An 11,244-nucleotide genomic window follows, 5' to 3' on the forward strand; every position below is an offset into this window, starting at 1 on the left:
GCGTCAGGAGAAGAACATCACAGACGCGTTGCAGCCGCACACTCGTGACCCTCTGGAGGATCTGCTCCTATTTCATATATTTAGCGACTAACTTCAAACAAACGCGTCTCGCACCTTTGGCTGTAACCGGAAAAAGGAAAGTAGCACTGGAGGCGACGTGTAAACTGTGTGTGTCTCATGTGAGCGCAGCAACACACGGTGTAGCTCAGTGACGATGAAGCCCAGCATGCACGCACAAAACACACACAGACGCACACACACACAGATGCACAAAACACACACAGATGCACACGCACACAGACGCACAAACACACACAGACACACAGACGCACACGCAGATACATAGACACAAACACCCGCACACACACATACACACACAGACAGACACACACACACCAAAATACACAAAGATACATAGACACAAACACACGCACACACACACACACACAGACAGACACACACACACCAAAACACACAAACACACACACGTACGTACACACGCACGCGCGCACACACACACACACACACACACACACACACACAGCCTCGTTTCACAGCCGTCCTTTGGGGACAAGCTGAGAAGTGCTGGTGCTTCTGTCTAAGTGGAGCCTCTGCCTGTCACCTCTTTCTGACCAGCTAATAATAAAGATCCACGTGTGGCTTCAGAGACCAAGGCGCTCTGAAGCTGCTTCATGCCATTAGGCTGATCTAAGTTCGATGCAACGCAGGCTTGTCTCATACTAACGAGGCCGGTTTCATGTTCAGGAGTCATTTGCGCCTTAATTAATTTTCCTGGTTCACATTCTCCCACAAAATAATTGTGTAGACAGATATGATACACTTTCTAACATGGCCTGGAGTAAGATGCGTAATTAGCTGTAATTGAGCAGTTCAGGCCGATCTCTACTCGGATTAGTGATGCTATCAGCTGTAATGGACCCGAGCCTCCTCCTCTCATCTGGAGTTCCTTTCATATTGTATGTAAAGTGCACCCTGGGAGCAGCCGCACTCATAAAACGCTCATTTTAGGCTGAAAGTGGTCCACAGCTGCAGAGCGAGCTCCGTGTGAAGGATGACACCGTTCCAGCCACGCTCCAAATATTTACACCTAAACAGCTTCCTGCTCAGCGCCGTGACTTCATGAAGCCATTCACTTGTAGCTTCAGTTTGCTCACAGTGCTGCTGTTTACAGCTTTACCACTGTGTGTGAACGTATCAAGAGAGAAAACACGGAGGCTCCTCTCGTTTGGATTGGAAGAAAAGCATTTACACGTCTGCTGTGGTGCCATCTTAATTCGAAGGTGCTAAAATGTGTTTGTTTTACACACGGTGCTGTTTATTTCTGGACACTCAGCTTCTAATCAGCCAGCACTTCGCTCAATGGCTTATGATGACAAGCTGCCAGGATCCCAGCACGTAATGATGGGATGGTTCGGCTGCTGCGATGCAGGACAGTTTCTGCTGTTACCATGGCAACCATTAGGAGCTTGATGGATAAACTTCAGGTGGACGTTTTTAGAGCTTCAGTTTGATGTTCAGCAAATCACTTAATGATCCACAGGACGGTGGAGCTTCACTCCTTTTAGGTCCGTCACTTCCTCTTTCCTGCATCATCTTCGTGCTTCTAAGGAGTAACTCGGTTTCCTTCCTGCATAGTTGAATTTCTTATGTTTGTGTCGTCGTTAGCCGACCTCACGTGGTTCCTACGTGTTTTACTCAAGGCTGACTCAGTGGCATCATACGATTCATATGTTAATGCGCTTCTCAGACGCCCCCTGTGGCTCCTGAGAGCTGAAGCTATTCCACCTCTCCGTTTGTCTGCGTTCCCGTAAACACCATCCGTCTCGCCTCCCTCCCACCGCATTCTGTTGACCCCCTGCTTTGGGAAAGGCATTTCTGGGGTGTGCAATCCTTTGAAATGTCACCAGATTCCACGGAGTCCCAGAGCGCGGCTCCCAGAGCCAGAGGGACCAACGCGTTGGCATTAGACATTAAGCAGCAGTTCATCTCATATTTTGCTGTGACAACAGCACCACACAACAGCAGCTTCCAGACACGTTATGCTCAAGCGGTGGGCTGCAAAGCGTGTTACACTTCACTGTAGGTACAAAGCACAGTGTCCATCACGGCCTCCACCAGCAGCTGCAGGAACGGTCGTTTGCCACCTGCACTAGTTTTAATGTTTATGTTAAGGTTTCAGACGCCCGACGATGTGAAAGCAGCACGTTTCCCTCAGAGGCTGCAGAAAAACGGAAGCTCTCACATGTGAAGAGAAGCAGGTTTCCTCCTGCTCCTGTGGAGACGCAGTGTGGCCATGTGTGGAGTGCTTGTTATCTGCCTTTGTGCCGAGGCCCCTGAATACGGACGGATAATCACTTCATTCCTACCAAGGTGCCACAGAAAGGATTAGCAGCTGTTTGCAGCCGTCTTCACTATGATGGTGCTACTAAAAGCGGCATGTGTCCTGCAGACGGACGGGAGCTGGTGGATGCGGCTCACGTTGAGTCTGTGCAGGGGTTCATCGGCGTCTCAGCTGCAGCCTGGGCTCTGACTCTGACCTAGGCCTTGGCGTTGGCTCCTCTGCCCTTCACGCTCATGCCGCCTGGTACCACCTGGTATCGCTTCGTTGCTGCTTCGATGCCGCCTGGTGCCGCTTCGTTGCCACCTGGTACCGCTTCGTTGCTGCTTTGTTGTCGCCTTCTACCACCTGGTGCCTCCTGGTGCCGCTTTGTTGCCGCTTCGTTGCCACCTGGTACCACCTGGTACTGCCTGGTACCGCTTCGTTGCCGCTTCGTTGCCGCCTGGTGCCTCCTGATGCCGCTTCGTTGCCACCTGGTACCGCCTGGTACCACCTGGTGCCGCTTCGTTGCTGCTTCGTTGCCGCCTGGTGCCGCTTCGTTGCCACCTGGTACCGCTTTCGTTGCTGCTTTGTTGCCACCTGGTACCACCTGGTGCCTCCTGGTGCCGCTTCGTTGCCACCTGGTACCGTCTGGTACCGTCTGGTACTGCCTGGTACCGCTTTGTTGCTGCTTCGTTGCCGCCTGGTGCTGTTTCGTTGCCGCTTCGTTGCCACCTGGTACCGCCTGGTGCCGCTTCGTTGCCGCTTCGTTGCCGCTTCGTTGCCCCTTCGTTGCCGCTTCGTTGCCACCGGGTGCCGCCTCGTTGCCCTGAGCGTCGGAGCAGCCGGCGCTGCTTGCTCCAGTTCTCCTCTGAGGTCACCTCCCCTCAATCCCCGGCTCGTGTTCCTCAGAGAAACGCTTGAGTCCTGCAAAGAGCTGCCCCACGGTTTTGATTAGTGCCGGGTCGGCCTCAGCGCTGTCCGCTCCAGGGAGGAGAGCAGCCCGTCAGAATAAAGGCGGCGCGCACCGAGCGCCCAACGCCGGCAACAATGAATATCATCAGAGAAACACGGACGGAGCGAGAACAGAAAGAATAACTACTACAACCCTGAAGCTACAGCCCCGATCGAAGCGCCGACCTTAATGCACAGACTCTTCATAATGCTGAGAAACCCAGTGGGTGGATTTGAAGCTCCAGGGCTATTTCTAAATGCCAAGCTGCAGTGCCAATCATACTTACAGCTTTGAAAATCAGCTGAATTGCTATTTGTAGAGGATAATAAGTTGTCTTCACCTGGCGCTTTGTGATATTTTCTGGGTTGTTCAGATCTGGAAATACAGCAAGTTGGAGGAGAGATTAATAATTCAGAGTAAAACTTTCTGTTTCACAGACTGTGCTGTGTCTGCAGGAAAAGGCAGGAGCTGAGCATTTAGTGGAGGCAGTTTGAACCTAGCGACTGAGTTCCATGAATCCCAGGACCTGCTGTCATGTGGTCCTGAGATTGGGATGCTTCCCTCTAATGTTCATCTCTTTAACACAGTTAACCTGTTTCTCTCCTCCGTTGCCATGACGCCACCATCCAATGTCACCTTGTAGCAGGAGTCTGACTCACTTCTGACTGCTGTCAGTGAATTAGCCGGTGCTGCCCAATATTCCTAAAGTACAAGCAGCTGCAGGGAATCTTAGAGTATTACAGGTCGGAGCCGCCCTGAGCTCTTATCTATTAAGTAAATTAAATGCCAATGGTAAATAGTTTTAGCTTACAAATGACAAACGAGCGCAGTGTTCAGGTCCTTTACAAAGCAACTACACTGTGCAACACAACATGATAAAGCAGCCTGTTCTTGAACAGCATCCAGCATCTAAATGGCGGCCTGGTCGAGTGCATCATGCCCATGTCAGGGAACAAACAAATAAGATGAAGTGCTCTCTCAAAGTCAGTGGAGAGGACAACCACACTGGCTCCCAACAAACAATGATAGATGAGCAATACATGATGGTGTGGGCAAAGAAGGCAGGGGGGGGGGGGGCGTTCAATTAGCACAAGGAGAAATGGCAGTTTAGCCGTACGGCGAGAGAAGCTGGCAGGCATTAAGAAACGGCAAATTGAAAACGCATACATCTCAGGGAGCTGACAGCCTCATTCCCTTCCCCAAATTGGTCACAAATTTATGATTTTCCATAATTGTTCATGTTTTGACACCTCATATTTCAATCTTAAAAATGAAGGAGCGGAGCGTGGGCTTGGGGGATTTCTTTAGGAGTTTGAGGCGCTCCCATGTGAGAAACTTACTCTAAATGCTAAAAGGGTGAATTCGCCCCCCGCCGCCCTCCTCACCTCTCAACTTTGCCACTCAGCTGCAGAATTTGTGGCCAAGCTGTTGTGAGGAGTTACACCTTCACGAGCGCCGCAGTCGGACTCATGAATATTTATACGCTGATTAGGTGCCTGATTTATCAGGCTGCGACAGGAACAGATGATGGGTCTTAAGGAGCTGAGGCACAGGAGCAGACAAAGGTACGACTCTCCTAATGTTAGAGGAGGTGCGAGGAAGCGCTCAGCGTCAGCGCGTCGGCATCAGATTCACATTGGGACTGTTTCAGTTTAAAGCCGGACGTACAGTGGCTCCGACAGAGCGACACAGTGGACTGAAGAAGACGACTGGGCCTCTGCAGGAACTGCATGGACCACCCGCGTTTGCAGGGGACACTAAGAAGGGACGGACGCTCAGCCTCAGATGAACCTGCTCCTGACAGTCAGATCAGACACTCAATTCACCTAAACCCCACCATCCGACGTTCCCCCCGTTCCCCAGGAGACTGAGCTGGATGTCTACTTTAAGGTGCCTTAAGCCTTTGAGCTCGTCTGACTCAGTCCAGTTTACAAGAACTCCACTAATTTATGTGTAAATATGAGCGTCAGAAAGCCGCGGGTACAGAAGCACAGCAGTGAACACGGAGCCGCGTTTGATGCGATAGACGTTAACCAGCTCAGCCTCAGGACCACTTTAACAGTTTCTTCACATGCAACTATGGCTCAGGGTTTATCCTCAACTGAAGCTGCTCAGCGTGAATTGCCTGTTTGATTCAGAAACTCACAATGTACATGTTTGTGGCGGCTTAATGGCTAAATCCAGCTTCATCCTCTGCACGTATGAATGTGAACGGGTCGACCTTTCAGTGTGAAAGGTGTTTTAAATCCCCCGACCTTTAAGGAGGAACTGAGTCTGTCATTTCACCACATTGAACTGTGTGTTGCCCTGCGATGGACTGGCGACCAGTTCAGGACCAGTTCAGGACCTGTTCAGAACCTGTTCAGGACCAGTTCAGGACCTGTTCAGGACCTGTTCAGAATCTGTTCAGGACCAGTTCAGGACCAGTTCAGGACCTGTTCAGAACCTGTTCAGGACCAGTTCAGGACCTGTTCAGGACCTGTTCAGAATCTGTTCAGGACCTGTTCAGGACCAGTTCAGGACCAGTTTAGAGCCTGTTCAGAGCCTGTTCAGGACCTGTTCAGAATCTGTTCAGGACCAGTTCAGGACCTGTTCAGAGCCTGTTCAGAACCTGTTCAGGACCTGTTCAGAATCTGTTCAGGACCTGTTCAGGACCAGTTCAGGACCAGTTTAGAGCCTGTTCAGAGCCTGTTCAGAACCTGTTCAGAACCTGTTCAGAACCAGTTCAGGACCAGTTCAGGACCTGTTCAGAACCTGTTCAGGACCAGTTCAGGACCTGTTCAGAGCCTGTTCAGAACCTGTTCAGGACCAGTTCAGAACCAGTTCAGGACCAGTTCAGAGCCTGTTCAGAGCCTGTTGAACCCCACCTCTCGCTCTCGCTGGGATGGGCTGTTTTTAGTTGTGATGCTGATTTTCATCTTCCAGATCTTGAGGAAAGCTGAACTTTTTGTGCTGCTCGGGGCTACAGTTCTTTTCTTCTTCCTGGTTCTTTTGAGCCTCGTGTCTGAGTGGATGGGTTCTATGGACGAGAACCACTTCAGAAGACAAGAACACGCTGAAGAGGGATTAACTGGTGGATTGCATTGATACTGAATCACTGTCCCCACAGTGATTATACTATTAAGAGCTAAGAGCTGCTTCAGTATTTTCGTCTTCTGTGACGCTCGCACAGGTCACACAGGTCATGGTGTCTTTTATTCAAGGCTTCGTCAGCCAAACGTTTGGAACAAAGGCCTTTGAAAGACCTAAAATCCACTTGTCACTGAGGAGACTTTAGGATTTCCACTTTATCAGTTTGCCTTGAATGACATTCAAATGAAAAGCTTTAATTGAACTAATAAACAGCAGCAGGTCCCACTAATGAAAAGCCGTTGCAGTTGTGGAATCTGTGACTCCATCAGCGCAGCCTTTTTTCTGCTGCTTTAGCGACAGACGTACTTTTCAACCACTCACTTTTTCTGTTTCATTAATGACACTTTTGGAAAAAAGCTAAAACAGCAGATCTCAAACAAACACCCTTTAACCTCTGAACCCGCAGGCAAAGACAAACACCGCTGCTCGTCTGAACACACGCCCAGTTAACGACGTGCAGTAGAAGCTTGAGGCTTGGACAACATTTAACCTAAGAGCTGCGATGAATCTGATCAACGCTAAACGTCTCTGCTGATGATGTTCTGGTCCAGTCTCCATAGTTAAGGCGTCCAGTGTCTTATTTATTATTATTTCTGATAATTCCTCGGGGGTGCAGTGATGGGTGTGTGTGTGGTGTCGCCTGTGGTTCTGGCTCAGACCAGTAAAGAACCAGTGCTAGACTACATGTATGTCCTATAGTTGACGTCACTTCCTGAAAACCAGCCTGTGAAAAACGTTTTAGCCTTTTAGTGAAAGCGAACACCCCACAGTTTCACTGGTTCATATGTTCAACTTCCAAAATGTCTTTGTTCAAAATCCTTTGTCTTTGGAAGGTTTCCAGTTAATCTGACTAATAAGGAAGTCAGAGCCGCTAATCGCCATCAGATGCATTATTTAAAAGCCAGTCTGGACTTCGTCCCCCATTCCTTTCTGCTGCTGCAGCTGTGTGTGTGCGTGTGTGCGTGTGTGCGTGTTTGTGTGTGTGTGTGCGTGTGTGTGTGTGTGTGTGTGTGTGCGTGTGTGCGTGTGTGCGTGTGTGTGTGTGTGTTTGTGTGCGTGTGTGTGTGTGTGTGTGTTTGTGTGCGTGTGTGCGTGTGTGTGTGTGTGTGCGTGTGTGTGTGCGTGCGTGCGTGCGTGTGTGCGTGCGTGCGTGTGCGTGTGTGCGTGTGTGTGTGTGTGCGTGTGTGTGCTTATTACAGTCAAACGTATCAGCAGGCAGATGTGCACGAGGACAGAGCTCCTTCAAAAGGACGGCGGAGCCACGGTGTGTTTGCTGAGGAAGGTAATCAGAGCAACCTCCATCTCACCTCGCTGCTGCGCCCCCTCACGCCCCCTCACGCTCCCTCACGCCCCCTCACGCTCCCTCACGCTCCCTCACGCCCCCTCACGCTTTCAGCTGACGTTTTGTTCTCGGCCGATGTCGGCCTTCCTTCGCATCCGCTTGAGTGACGGCTGAGATTAAGCACCCTTTGAACTCTATCTGGTTTTTGGAGGAGCCGTCTAAATTGAAGCAGTGTTACTTCAGGCTTCCTTGCTGAGTCAGTGGGAAAGTGGGAGCAGGGGGTGGTGTTCTCTGAATGAATAAAGAGCTTTTCAGAGGGAAAGGTGTTGAGCCAGATCTCAAATGCATTATACAACAATAATGAGAATTGTAAAGGAAAGAGGAAAAATTAGATTAAAATGTTTGGAACAGCACTTCTGTTGTCGTTTAATCTTTGGGAGAGAAAAATATGAACCGAAAATACTTTAGCATCCAACGGGAATTGCAGAAAAAGACAAACATTGATAAAATGGTTTCCTCAGTCTGCACCTAAATCAAATATGAGCCCTGAGGATTTGTGAAAGAAAAGCGCCGCACAGAAACGATTCATTTTAAGTTTGCCAGATAAGATTTTTTTAAACACACTGATGGATATTAACACTCACTGAGCTAGAATAAGTTTTTATTAGAGCAGTGGCCTGTAAAATTCATTACAGCAAGCTTCAACAGCAATATGATATTCTGTAATTAGATATGATTTAGTTTGCATAATCTTATTAATCCAGTCGTGACAATAACTGTGTTTACATTAATTCTTTCTTATTTCTGAACGCGTGTGCAGCTGTCAGACAGGTCCTGGTGCTTCACACTCACCTCGCTGGTTGAACAGTAGCTGCTGAGACGAGAGCATTCAAATCGCTGGACGCCCTGCGTGGTCGAGGCTTCTTATAGGCTTATTACAGGCTTAATACAGGCTTAATACAGGCTTATTACAGGCTTATTACAGGCTTATTACAGGCTTATTACAGGCTTATTACAGGCTTATTACAGGCTTAATACAGGCTTAATACAGGCTTATTACAGGCTTCTTACAGGCTTCTTACAGGCTTAATACAGGCTTAATACAGGCTTCTTACAGGCTTCTTACAGGCTTATTACAGGCTTATTACAGGCTTAATACAGGCTTATTACAGGCTTCTTACAGGCTTATTACAGGCTTCTTACAGGCTTCTTACAGGCTTCTTACAGGCTTATTACAGGCTTATTACAGGCTTATTACAGGCTTATTACAGGCTTCTTACAGGCTTATTACAGGCTTCTTACAGGCTTCTTACAGGCTTCTTACAGGCTTCTTACAGGCTTCTTACAGGCTTATTACAGGCTTCTTACAGGCTTAATACAGGCTTCTTACAGGCTTAATACAGGCTTATTACAGGCTTATTACAGGCTTCTTACAGGCTTCTTACAGGCTTCTTACAGGCTTCTTACAGGCTTCTTACAGGCTTCTTACAGGCTTCTTACAGGCTTATTGCAGGCTTAATACAGGCTTAATACAGGCTTCTTACAGGCTTAATACAGGCTTCTTACAAGCTTAATACAGGCTTATTACAGGCTTATTACAGGCTTCTTACAGGCTTCTTACAGGCTTATTACAGGCTTCTTACAGGCTTCTTACAGGCTTATTACAGGATTCTTACAGGCTTATTACAGGCTTATTACAGGCTTATTACAGGCTTCTTACAGGCTTATTACAGGCTTCTTACAGGCTTCTTACAGGCTTCTTACAGGCTTATTACAGGCTTCTTACAGGCTTATTACAGTCGGCCCTGTAGCGGCGGCTGCTGGATGCTGGTCCAGCCATCGTCTGCAGATCTCTGCCAGCTCCTGTCTGTGCTCACAGCTAAAGCTTTAATTCCCAGGTGGCAGCTTGACAGATGTGACGGCGTAAACAACTGTTTGTGTTCCACACACGCGCAGGAGGTGTTTGCGAACACCTGGAGCTGCAGCATCGGCCGCTGACTGATTCCACCGGACAGAACTGGGGCTCAGCGCGCCGTTCAGAGACGATCTGTGCTCAGTCCCACGTCTCCCAGACGCAGCTCTCAGCCGTCCCTCATCCTCTGACACACTCCCATCTTCAGGCGTTTCTCATTTCCCCTGGTCTTAAATGCCAAAACTCTGCTGTGCGACAATAAATATGACCCTGAATCCCCAACCTGACATTTTACGTTACACAGAAATGAAAAGGGACTTTTCTATTTACCAAAGTCGTCTTCTGATCAAACAAATAGTCAACGCTGCGACGTCCCAGCTGACCGAGGTGAACGACTGTGGTGTTGAACTGGAGGCTGTAAAGCAAAAGTCTGGAACAACCGCGGTCGTTAATGTTGTTGAGGAACAGACCCAGACAGCCTCTTAAGCCACTTCTGATGATGAGAGTCCTCAATCTTCCCTTTTATTTTCTACAGGGTTGTCAGACACAGATACAGGTACAGACCCTTTCCATACTTTCTCTACATTAATATAATTAATTAGTTTTAAATATACATGTTTCAACCCACAGTCGTCATTTATTCCACTTACCTGAAAAGTTGCTGTTTGAAAAGTTGGACCTGAAATTCTGCATTTTTGCAGAAGCTCCTGCATGAAACAGAATCTATATTCATATGTGCGCGGTTTCGATGCCAACCCCCCTCTTCCAGTAATAATGTGTTTTACACGCGAGCAGCAGGCGGATGAGGACCGAACCGCTGCTCGTCTGAGCCTGTGAAGCCAAACCTCCAGTGGAGTTCAGTGTGCGGAGCCGAGTCGCACAGGCACAACGGAGACATATGTTTCTGTCAGACAGCGTTAGGGTTGATTCTCGGGGAACACGGACGCCATTAGAAATAGATGTCACAACATTCCTGGATGAGTCGGCTGAAGCTGCAACAATCTGCTGACTTCCATCCATCACTGGCCTGTGGAAGCAGGAGGCTCGGAGACAGTGAACGCCTCGCTACCTCTGCAGACACACTCCATTTCTGCCTTTCCTCTCAGCTCACCCGCTTCGGATGTTATCAGCCATTACGAATGGGCTGATCAGAACTTATCAGCGCATTCGAATGGGCCAGTAGGTGTCTGCTCTGCCTCCTCGCGAACAGCTAACAGCTAGCTAAGTTGCTATGTTAAGCAGCTTTAGAGGTTATTGTGGTTAGGGTTAGGGCTGGATAACGGGTGGGGGGTTCAGGTTACAGTTAGCTAACACAATACCGCTAGCTACTTGCTAAGTTATGCTCGCTAATAAATCAAAATGAAAAACTTCGATCCTCCCGTCGGAACAACAACCGCTCAACAGCGCCCCTACTGACTCTGCTGGTTAAATCATCCGAGCCGTGATCAACCTTACGGATCATTGACAACGATCTACCGCACCTATTCACCGCTGCCAGCAGGTAGATGGGCACCTACCGGCCCATACGTATGGGCTGATAACCACTGATAATGACCATTGAATGGCGTGATAACGTCCGAAGCCGCTCCTCAGCTTCGCACGCTTCAGCTGCTCCTTTTAACGTC

At 48.9% G+C, this 11,244-nt stretch overlaps 1 long non-coding RNA gene across 2 annotated transcripts; it reads right to left on the bottom strand.

The window, feature by feature from the left end:
- Positions 1-9,258: 9,258 nt before the first annotated feature.
- LOC114843328 (uncharacterized) lies at positions 9,259-10,721 on the bottom strand. Of its 2 annotated transcripts, none has more exons than XR_003783571.3 (3): positions 10,270-10,721; positions 9,950-10,049; positions 9,259-9,864 (listed from the first exon to the last, which is right to left on the bottom strand). It is a non-coding gene; the product is annotated as an uncharacterized LOC114843328 (long non-coding RNA). The 2 variants fall into 2 exon arrangements; XR_003783572.3 differs by having other exon boundaries at positions 9,259-9,867.
- Between the last annotated feature and the right edge of the window lie 523 nt (positions 10,722-11,244).

The sequence above is a fragment of the Betta splendens genome, chromosome 16 (genome assembly GCF_900634795.4).
Source record: "Betta splendens chromosome 16, fBetSpl5.4, whole genome shotgun sequence".
NCBI lineage: Eukaryota > Metazoa > Chordata > Actinopteri > Anabantiformes > Osphronemidae > Betta > Betta splendens.